Source organism: Artemia sp. Qi Xiang Cuo, chromosome 2, assembly GCF_049724085.1.
Source record: "Artemia sp. Qi Xiang Cuo chromosome 2, ASM4972408v1, whole genome shotgun sequence".
NCBI classification, from domain to species: Eukaryota; Metazoa; Arthropoda; class Branchiopoda; order Anostraca; family Artemiidae; genus Artemia; species Artemia sp. Qi Xiang Cuo.
Window position 1 is genome coordinate 76,158,676 of NC_142795.1, and position 12,080 is coordinate 76,170,755.

Here is a 12,080-nt window from a genome sequence, read left to right on the forward strand (position 1 = left end):
GGGAGCCATTGAGTTGTCCATCTGTGACCAAACTTTCTGAACCCCCCAGTAGGTTCAAGGTCTGATCTAACCAAGTTCCACCAGCTTTTCCGCTGTCCTCCTTGGCGTCTCTTCCATGAGCTAAGTGGCTCAGCTAGAAGGATTCGGCGAGGCAAGTAAACTGTTGGTCTCCGTAAAACAAAGCCCAATCATTTCAGTCGACGCTCCTTGATCGGGATGGCAACGCATCTCTTGATACTACAGATCCGTCCTATATCCACGTTTAATATGCGATCATTCATATGTAGCCTGAGGATGCTACGCAGAGAGGTATGCTCAAACACCATCAGTGCATTTTATTGTAGTCGCTTCACTGACCAAGTTTTGCATCCATAAGGAAGTATTGTTCGAACCAAAGCCAGGTAGACCCGAACTTTAGTTCTTACACTAATTTCACGCCGGTTTCCTAAGGGAAGCAAAGACAATCTAAACCTTCTGCAATCGCTGTTGAATATCGGCGTCAGAAGATCCATCAGTACAACGCTGGGAGCCAAGGTATGTGAATCTGTTGACCTTATCCAACTGTACTTGATTTAAAGTTAACAAAACAGGATCAGTATTATTTATTGTCATAAATTTTGTCTTCCCTGTACTGATTTTCAAGCCAATGCGATCTGCCCATGCCATCGAGCATAGTTTGAGCTTTCTCTGGTTTTGACAGAATTCCGATACCCTCATCGCAGTCAATGTTTTCCAATTTAAAGATTCTGTTCAATTTGGACTCCTGTATAAGAAGATAGTGCATTCTCAAGAGCCTATTCAATACAGTTGGTGATCAGAGTTGGAAACAGGACGCAACTCTCTTTTGCTCCAAACCCAACCGGAAATTCTTCAGTCTCTTTTTCATAAACTCGAACTCGGCTCACTGAACTCTTGTAGTGTGCTTCAAGCAGTTCGACAAATTTTAGGAGCATTCCATCACTTTCAAGAATTTTCCAAAGTTTTTGGTGAGTGGTCGAATCGAAGGCGGAAACGAAGTCCAGAAATATCAGAATCAGGGGCAAATTATACCTTTCAAACTGCTGGATAATGAGGCGGAGTCAGTGCAGCCTCTATCAGGACGAAAACCAGCTTGATCTTCACGAGTTCTTTTCTCCATTGCCCCCTTGAAGCGGTTAAGGAGAATAATCCCATTTTATTTTTTACTGCAATGTCAATTAGACTTATCCTCGGCAATTTTTGCACTCAGTTTTATCAGCTTTCTTTTGAAAAGGGAGGATAGCTGATGTCTTTCAATCCTTTGGGAAAGTGTTGGTCCTCCATGCTTCCCCAAGGATACCATGGAGCTGCTCTGCTGTGATCTCGTGACGCTGTTTGTATATTTCCGGGGGAGACCATCTTAACCAGGGGCTTTGTTGTTCTTCAGGGCCTTAATCGATTTAAGTATTTCTGCTCTTGTTGGGGCGACTAGCTCGATACAGTAAGGTTCTTTTTCAACACAATGGGGGAAACAACCAGGAATTGATGACGGGGATTGGTTAATTAGTGTTTGAAAGTGATCTTTCCAATATATCAAACGCTCCTGACAGCTCACGACTTTTCCTTATCTGTCTCTGACAATTTCAGACACAGCAGCTTTCTTACCAGTTGATTCCGTAAAAACCTGGTAGATTTTGTGGGTGTCACGAGTGCGTGCTTCTTTTTATAAAGACAAAGCAGTCTCTTCCCACATTTCGCGGCGGTATAGACGAGCAGAGCACTTGACCTGTCTGCTTAACTCTTTCGTGATATGTATAGAGCCGCTCATCTCTTTCCTATATTCTTCGACTATTGACAGGGTTCTGGTGGTTATCCAATGCTGTCGTTTAACATTAGTTCGGCCTAGGATCACATCAGTAATCTCTGTCATCACTGTTTTGAAGCTCTCTCATCTTTTCTCAGGATCGCGGTTTTCCTCTGCATTCAAGTTAGCTCCATATTTAGATTTTGCCGAACTTCTTCATCTTGCAGCTTACCAATGTTGATTCGGGCTTTCGATTTATTCTTTCTCCGAGATGCAAGACGAAGTAGGATTTTTGCAAGCACTAGCTTATGATCAGAACCTGATTTTGAGTATGTGCCTGCACTGTTATAAGAGCAAGAGTCTATTACTGACCTTTTCCAACGTTGACGGACGAGAATGAAGTCAATTTGGGCCTTAGTAACACCGTCGTTGGAATGCCAAGTCAGTAGAGGGCTTGGATTGTGCTGAAATATGGTGTTGGTGACAACAAGATGATTCATCAAAGCATGGTTTACCAGCCTGTGCCCATTTTCACATCTATGCCCCAGTCCCAAATTTCCAAGAACTTGCGTGGAGGTATCAGACAGACCAACTTTCGCGTTGAAGTCCCCTGCAATAATCAGGTAGTCTCGTGCAGCAACTGAGGAAGACAGTTGTTGCAATTCCAAATAGAATCCATCCTTAGCAGTAACCGTGGCATCACAAGTATGTGGAGAGAATGGATACGTTTGTAGGACTTCCTTTAGGCCTAATCCTAGCCGTTCAGGGGAAATAGAACCCTACTCAAGAAGTGCGTTTCTGGTTATTTGGTTCATGATGAAACCAAGGCCATAGAGTCAAGAGTCATCGTTTACTCCAGAGTAGAAAAAGTGGAACTGTTGTAACGTTTTGAGTGCTTTAATTACTGTAGAGCCAGAACCCGAGATTCTGGCCTCAGAAACGCATAATAGGTCAATACTGTACTTCTCCATCTCATGGACAAGGAAAGCTTGCGTAGCTTCTTGTTTAACAGATCTGACGTTCCGACAACCAATAGTTATTCTTGATTTTGCTCGTTTTATGACTGTAGTTGGTTTGTGGCTTGTAGAATTTTCGACTTCGTCACCATATTCGAAGTCGCGTCGCCTGCCGAGAACGCCGAAGCATGGTTGGCTTGCTTACTTACCGACACCCGCACCAAGGGGACCGCGTCGCTTGCCGGGATTGCCGTAGCCACATTCATAATTTTCTAGGTCTAAGGTCCATTGATATTTGCTCATCTTTTTCAGGTTATGTCCAAACTGAGTGTGTCCAGAGATAGTGCTGAATGAAAGTCCAAATTACGACGAAAGACCGTACGGATTTAAGGAATATAACAAATAGATTTGATGCGTTGATTTGATGTAATTACTGACTGTATTAAAAACAAAATTGAAACAGGCATTGGTATAAGCGCCTTTTCCCAAATTTCATAGATTTCTCTAGTCAATGTTTGGATTCTCTATAGAACACTTTAAACTTTTTGGGGCACTTAAGTTTTTTCTGTTTCAAACCATCCGTTTCAGTAGCTAAGATAAACAAGTAGAGGTGAAGACAAGCGCTGGTCGACCCTCAAAAAAGGACTGTTGTTTCTTGGTACCAGTACAAGAAAAGGCAGAATTAAAACAAGATTCAAGTACTAAATATAAAAGTAGGATTGTGCTCCGAATGATTTCAGAACTTTCACACTGTCAGAGAAGAAATTTTAAATGACTGTTTTTTGAGCGGTTTTGTATCATTTGTGGCCAGTTGCCAGTCCTCGTTTGTGGCCAGTAGCATTTTTCGGTTTTGTGTCATTTTTCTTTTCAGTTTCTAACTACATACTAAAAATCTACGTATTTTTTTATTTTTTTGCATATGAAACCGCTCTTTTGCAGCAATTTATCCCAGAAATTGGAAATTCGCCTTCAAAAGGGTTAAAAATTAGAACCAAGCCATTTCCCAAGATAAAATCACAAGCGACATCTATTTTATCTTAGTCCTGTTATAACAAGATATAAAAAAGAATAGATGGCACAATTTTCAAAATTGACTCAATTAGATTTTGCCGTTAACGTGGAGTTGCGCTATTCTTGACTCACACTATTTCATGACTAGAGAGCAAACCACGATCCAGAGTAATCGAAAGTTTAAAAAAGCGTTAAAAGAGTTTCTAATGAGAAAATATTTGCCCTTTGTAGCTGATTCAGATTTCAATTAATTTCTATTGTAAAGTGTAATTTAGAAAATAAAATTTATGGGTATTACAAAAAAAAAACATGAGATACCTCGAAATTGACATCGAATCGAGAATGAAAAGCACACCATTGGAATTCTCATTGTCAAAAACCGTGCAGAAAAATGGCTCTTGATAGTTCCACGTATTTGTAGAATTCTGAAAAACTAGCACGGCACCGAAAACTAAGAGTGCTTGAGTTTTTTTTAGAATTAGGCCCATCGCCCATGGGGCAACTGTTTCAAGACAAGGGTTGGAAACTAATCTCACCTACAACTGGTTTACGACCACTTTACGACACAAATGAAACGTGTCTCAGCCCACGGACGCGAGTGGTTGTGGATCAGTTGTGTTCATCTAATTGAGCAGTGCAGTGTGGTTAACTATGTTGAGTTCCGACGAGGAATACTTTTCATAGGGTCCAGAGGGAGTATTGGGTCCCTCCCTCCCTCGAAAAAAATGCAGTCTGGTCTGTTCTTAGCAGCAAAAGAACTGTCTCAGACAGATAGAAAATTCATCATATTTTACAGAATGTCGCATTTTAGAGAATTTTTAAAGAAAGTTTATAGTTGCACAGCTCTTCATGCTTCTCCACTTCTCCTACAAATTTCGCGTTTAATTCCTGGCCTAAATGTTGAGATCCAAAATAATTGGACAATATCAAGGCGGTAGCTCCTGTAAATGTGTGGGACAACACTGCAACGCAGCTGTGGTCACGGCTGGAGGATCATACGGAACCGGTTTTAGACTGATTGGAAACCAGTCTCATCTGGATTGCCTTCTTGGGCGGGCCTCCACTCTACTCCAAGGCCCAGCGCCCCGCGGGCGCTGGGCCCTAAAAAATGTACAGTAAAATGTATTAATTTCATGACCTGTAATTGAGAGCTTTATATAGTAGTATTTTAGTTTCTGCAGGCTAATTAAGGATTTTCCTGCACCTAATTCTGTTATGTTGCAACAGTTTTTTGTTTTTAGTAAAGCACCAGTTTTCCAGAATTCTACAAAAATGGGAAAATTTAAAGAGCCATTTTTCCTGCAGGGTTTTTGCAATTGAGCCAGTTTATTTGAAACTCATAGGTTGAATAAATTACGAAGCAATGTTTTTTTTTATCTTGAGCGTCATCTTCGCTCTTTACTTTCATCTGATTTTTTTTATTATTTAGAATAATAACACCACAGGTACCACTTCAAGATGTGATTATTATCGATGACGAACATATAATTGAGTGCTGCTCGACCAATTCGTCTAATTATGTCCCACTACCCTGTTTTCATTACTGGTGGGCACCAGAAGAGTATACAAAATAAATATTTTGTTTGTTTGTTGTTTCTTTTTTATGTGTGTGTGGGGGGGGGAGGAGGTTCACAGAAACATCCACCAAAACGCTGATGGAATTTCCCCCAAACTTTGTGCCAATAAAAGCTAGTGCGTTTGTAATGTCTTAGGGCCCAACCTTTGTAGGAGAAATAAGAAGGAGGGAACAATTAACTTAATCCTGTGCTTTGAAACTAATGTCTTTTGACTTTTGAAAGCCGAGTGACTTTGTAAGTCAGCGTACTGCACGATTTATAGGTAAAGAGTTCCGAGATTCATAACCAGCTTTATTAATTGTCCTACATTTTTTTTTTAAGAAGTCAAAGGGAACTGTTTAAAATGCTAACGTCATATTTATTTTATCATTAATTTTAATGTGATATTTTAAAATCATATTTATTTTTGGTCTGGCAGAAACAAATCTTAAACAGCACTTTCGTAACTTATGGCACATTCTTATAATATTTCGTAAAATTCCTAAGAATTTCGGAGGACTCTCATTCAATTGGAAATTGAAAGTTCTGTAGCCATTTTGAAGATGTCAAAAGAGATCAGAGAGAAGTCAAAACGCCACCCATACCCTCTTTTTCTACCCCCCCTCTCCCATTGGTGTTTCAGATGCCTCTTTTAGTAGATATAAAATTCAGGAAACATTTAGGAGTAGGCCATGGGCTCTCATTTTGCATACGTAACTGTTCTCAATACCCTTAAAAAAAAACAAAAAAAAACTCAAATTCTTCAATTTTGAGATGGACTAATTCAATTTTCATCAGTATTTGCGACACCAACAAACTGCAACCGTCTTCAGTTAGTTCCTCTTTGACCTTACTAACTTGTGAAAACCGATGCGATATTAAAGTGTCACTTTGGATTCAAGTAAAAAGAAATATGTAAAAGAAAAATTACACGACAGTTTTGTAAATTATTATAAATCCTTGGAAAAAATGTCTAATATTTTGACAACATTAAATACCTAACTGCAAGAAGAGGTTTATTTTCCCGCAGTTTTTGCTATTATTTACTATACATTTGCCCCACTACCTCATAAACATGGGAGAAAAATAACTTACCATCGTCTGTTACACGATATTCAAGGTATCTTGCAGCTTCTATTAGAGTATTCAGTGACATTTTAGTCTCAACATTCACTTCCAGCCAAGCAGACATGCCTACTCTGAAATAAAATAAGCTTAAAACATTTTTAATAATTATTAATATTATTTTAATAAAACTATTTCATATTTAAATAAAAAAGTTAATTTTAGAAAATGTTAAAATATCTTAATATTTCAATTTAATAATATTTTAATAAATAAGAATAATATTATTGAAGTTTTGTATGCTTATTATTAAAAACATTTTTAATAATAATTAATATTATTTTAATAAAACTATTTAATATTTTAATAAGGAAAATTAATTTTAGAAAATGTTAAAATATCTTAATATTTCAATTTAATAATATTTTAATAAATAAGAATAATATTAATGAAGTCAGAAGCACACAAGGTTGTGGCAATTCTCATATCCACACTTGTTTAAATTGTGAGAGAGGGAGGGGATTGGTGCAATACAAGTAGCAACCTAACATTCACAGATATTGATGAATCTTCTGTATTGATTTGTTTCAAAATTGCCAACAGAATGAATGACTTTCAATCAATGACATCCAATTTTCAACAAAATTATTGACAATCCACAAGACATTCGATTAAACAGATAAAATAAATTTGCAAATTTTCATAGGTTCTAATTTAAGAGCACGATCGGCAACTGTACTATAATTCCAATTTCTTTTTTAAATATTGAAATTCATACAGTATGCTATAACATTCAAGATAATTTAACCATTCGAAAACACATTTAAAAATTGAAAATGGATACTGTAGTTCTATTGCATATAAAATAAATTATTCAAATTTACATATTTGGAATAGGCAAAATCCCGATTTGATCCTGATATGTTTAAGCTTTGCAGCCGCGAGTCCTTGTACCAAGAGGAGTCTAATGACAAAGAAAAGTTTTGAGGCCTGATCCCAGGGCCTAGAAACAGTCGCATCTGTTTTTCCTGGTAAGTCTTTGGGGTAAGAGGAACCGAATACAAAAGGAAACATGAACAAAGATAATAATAAAGATTCACCCAGAAACTGACCCAAAGAATTTCCAACAATTTTTTTTTGCAGCTGCTTCTTATGATGGGTCAAAATAAGAAACTTGATCCACCGATCCATCAGACCGTTTTCCCAGCACTGTCCCTATGAGAACTATAGTTCAAAGCTACAGTGATTGTGACCTTTGTCCAAATGGCAAAACAAAAACAATACTGTCCAGAATGCAGATTACGAGTTACTTCTAACTCAATCAAATGTGCAAATTGTGACTCTTGGTTCCACGCAGGGGCCGAAAAGTGTGCCGGGATAGACATTACTAATTGGAGTAACTCCTGGATGTCCCTTGACTGCTACACTAAATCCAAGGTAAACCTTACTTCTTCTCCGGGTCTTTCTGTACCCCGTTCTGGCTTCGCTCGAATGCCTCGTACCCCAGTTGAAACAAAAAGAACTCTTAGCATCCTAAGTGCCCTAAGTAGTTCTACTCCTACTCCTTATTCTGACCCTCCTCACAGCCAGCTTTCTGTTTCAACAGAAAAATCAAACAAGCCCCAGGAGGCTAGTTCAGTTGGTCCTTCAATTTTACTTGTCCCACCCCAGTGCCAAGTTCTTGAAGTCCTTCCTGAAGGTCCAACGCATGTATCATGCCAAACCACTGAATGCAGCATGGATAAATATGTTCAAACGGACAGCGTCACGACATCCCCCCCATCACAAGCAGATTTTACAAAAATTTTGACTTTAAAAGAAAAGCTAACGGATGTGTTAATGCTAATTAGAGATTTTTTGTCATTTTATGAAAATGATTCAAGAAGTGAACTTACAAATTATTCCATCACAAACAAGGCAAATAACACCTTAGATTTACATCATAAAAACAGAGCATTGTCCCCAAGCTCAATGAATATTAATGAAGGAAGCAGAAGATTTAGTTCATCAACTTTAGCCAATACGAGTGACATAAGTTCAGAAATTGTACCTGACCCCAATATCACCTCTTTTCAACCTAATTATAATCCTGACCTTGAGAACTTAATCAGAGATGCCCGAATTTGTTTTGAAAGTACTGAAGTGATTCTGACTAATAATAAGAACTTCTCTGCTAATAAGCGCAAATGTGCTAATATAATTTTAGCAGGTATTTGCAAATTAGGTGATAAATGTCATTTTGAACATGATCGTGCTCCGAGCAAGCTGCAGGAAAAAATTATTCCTGATAATAGTGTTATAAAAAATTGCAAGTTTTTTAAGCAAGGAAATTGTAAATTAGGTTCAAAGTGCCCCTATAATCATGGATATATTACCCGTAACTTCAAAAAACAAAATGAAGCTAGTTCAAGAGTTTGTTCTCAATTTTTTTATAACAAGTGCGACCAAAAGAAGTGCTGGTTATTGCACTTATGTCGTTTTTACCTCACTGGCAAGTGTATGAAAACAAAGTGTAATTTTGACCATGTTCCTTTATGTAAGTTAGCATCAAATGGGCGTTGTTTTGGGTGTGATAGCCTGCATATTTATGTCCCTCCTTCCTTTTTACGAAATAAATCGAGCTGCAAACAAAAAACAAGTGCACAAACTTGGGCAGTCCCAGCTGTTACCAGTCAAGGTAACAAGGTAACCCAACGTTTTTTAGGGCGACGCCGAAAGTATTCACGACCCCCCCCCCCACCAGTTCGTGTTCCATTCGACTTTCAGTCTTATCCCCCTGCATACCCGATACAGCGCAGTATGCCTCAGGAACCCATCCCTCGAAACAATCCCCCGCCCCAAGTACTTACGCCTGCCCAGTCAGTTCAACCCCCACAATCACTTTACTCAATTCGGACCATCCCCAAACCCCCTCACTCATTTTCCTCCCAAAAATCAACTTCCTTTCGACTCCTTTCTTCTTCGTGCGTCCAAGAAGTTACCGACCGGTTATGGCCTCCACCCGTTATTTGCCAAAAAAAACCCAACCCCTCCCCTCTCAGACACCCCCACCGCACTTCCCTCCCTCAGCATCATCTTGCCCCCCCAACCCCCATATAAAGATCACTCCCAATTTGACTTATTCCCAGATCACCAGGAAACCTTTCTCCCTTCCCTTGCACTTTATCCCCCCTGGCTACCCTACCAGTATGACTCTGGTTTAAGAGTAAGCAGGCAGAATGATCCACAGGTAACACATCCATGCAGAGTTTCTAAAACCTCAAATAGTAAGACGAATTTCACCGTAGTTCCATCCCATCTTAATAATATTCCCATAATTTGTTCGCTGTCCTCCTTTTCTCTCAAGCCCGGTCCAGTCCCGCCTTTTAATAATGCCTCAAAACCACACCCTTACCCACAGCATCCTTCTCATAAACTTCAACCCCAAATAACTCCCTCCCAAATTGAAAAAAAATTCCAATACCCAAATCGGTTTAATTTTCCTACTTACCAATGCTGAGAGCCTGAATTGTGATAAACTTACCGAACTCAAAGGTGTCTCTGAAATTAGTAAAATTAATATTATTGCTTCGACAGAGGTTCAGTCCCAGAACTCAGATTTCCTAAAAATCCGTAATTATACTCAGTTTATAAAGCTTTGCCCTGTAGATCACCCTCTGTGGAACAAAAGGGGGCGGTATATTATTTTTTGTCCGAGATAACCTCCAACCTAAACTCATCCCCACCCCCAACTTATCAGATTATGATGAAATTCTATGGCTGAGCCTTCGACCGAAAGTACTTCCCCGTCCTTTCAATTTAATTGTAACTGCTGTCTTTTATCAGTCCCCTAACCAAATTATTGACCAGAAACGAAAATTTATAAAACAATTTCTTATAAGTGCTGACTTTGTGTTATCAAAGTATCCAAACGCTGGTATTTGCTTACTTTGCGATGCGAATGACCTGAGGATAGACTCTATCTGCACCTCTCTTAATATTAAACAACTGGTTAAAGTATCTACTACAAAAGGTAACACCTCTCTGGATGTTATTTGTTCAAACATGAGTAAGTATTACAACTCCCCGCAAGCACTGCCACCACTAGGAGGCAGTTACCACTATTGTCTTCTTTTTCTCCCTCCTCAGCCATTGAACATTCCTTTATTACCTCCATTGGGATTTGCCGTCCCCTCAGTGACACAGGCCTTTTTCTTTTGGATCATAGCTGACCAGTGAAAGTTGGTCAGACCTTTATAATTCTAATAACCTTGATGATAAAATTTTAATTTTTCACAAAAAACTAATTGATTCCTGTTCATTATGTTTCCCAGAAAAAAAATGAAAAAATGCTCCAGTGATAAACCTTACATAAATAATCACATAAAAATATTAATCCGCACGAAAATAGGCTTATTTAAGAGGGGTAATGTAGCTGAAGCAAATAAGTTAAGAAAGGAATTAAAAAGTCAAATTAGAAAAGCTGCCCGAGCCTATTATAAAAATAAAATTAAATACTTGTGGCATGATAAACCAAAGAACTGGTACTCTGAAATTAAAAAACTTACCGGCAAGAGTCAAGAACAACTAAATTTTAATATAAATGAACCTCCAAAGACCACAGCTAATAACCTCAATAAGTTTCTGGCTTCTATTGTCCAGAGTCTCCCACCTCTATCTTACGAATTTCCAGATATTTCTGATCCTTTTTCACTCCCACGTATTTCTCCACTTGATGTTGCAAAAAAAATTGAAAAACTAAAACGATCAAGCATTTGCCCTATCGATATTCCTGTTCCTCTGATTAAAGCTTTCAGTGAATACCTCTCAAACCCCTATCCACCCTGTTTAATGAAATTACCGCATCTGGACAGTTCCCTCAATATTGGAAACAAGGCTTTATTATCCCAATCAAAAAGCAAAATGGGAAGCCTGGTTTTGATGGCACTCGTCCTATTACCCTCACCTCGATTTTTTCAAAATTGTATGAGTTTTCTCCCAGACTGGCTTAAGATTAAAGTCCTCCCCCTCATTGATCTTAGACAGTTTGGTAATATTAAATCCACGTCAACCTCTCATTACCTGATTCATCTTGTTGATACCATGGGTAAATTAATTGAAAAACCTAACACTCGGCTTAATCTAATTTCTATTGATCTTCAAAAAGCTTTTGATTTGATTAACCACAATTTACTCATAGATAAACTTATAAATGAATTCCACATTGAAACTTTCCTTGTTAAGCTCATTGCTTCTTTTCTTTCTAATAGATCTCAAGCAGTTAAATATCTAAATTGTTTCTCAGATCATCTCCCCATATTTAATAGCATTCCTCAGGGGACTATTCTAGGCCTTCTCCTTTTTTCTCTTATGATTAACAGCCTTTCAACCCTTTATGACAATAGATGGAAATTTGTCGATGACTTGACAGTTTTAGAGATATGTCATAAAAACATTTTTAGCAACCCAATAGGCATACTCCAAGATATTGCCTGTGAGGCCTCGTCCCTTGAAATGACAGTTAACCCTTCCAAATATGCAACAGTCTCAGTAACTTTCCTTAAATCCCTTCCCATTTTTCTTGCTCCTATTCCTCCTGAAACCCCTGTCACATCTCTTAAAATCCTTGGGGTTACAATTTCTTCTAATTTGAAATGGAATGCCCATATAAATAATGTCCTACGACAAGCAAACTCCACGCTTTCCCTCCTTAAACTTTTAAATAAATTCAGTTGCCCCCAATCACATTTA

The 12,080-nt window shown here is 38.3% G+C and overlaps 1 long non-coding RNA gene across 2 annotated transcripts in view; it reads right to left on the reverse strand.

Annotated features, from left to right (window-relative positions):
• The window catches only part of LOC148955626 (uncharacterized), a 325,352-nt gene that overhangs the window by 143,085 nt on the left and 170,187 nt on the right, over window positions 1–12,080 (reverse strand). For both annotated transcript variants that reach the window (XR_016143727.1, XR_016143728.1), the window contains exon 2: window positions 6,381–6,484. This is a non-coding gene — a long non-coding RNA (uncharacterized LOC148955626). The remainder of the gene's footprint in view (window positions 1–6,380; window positions 6,485–12,080) is intronic.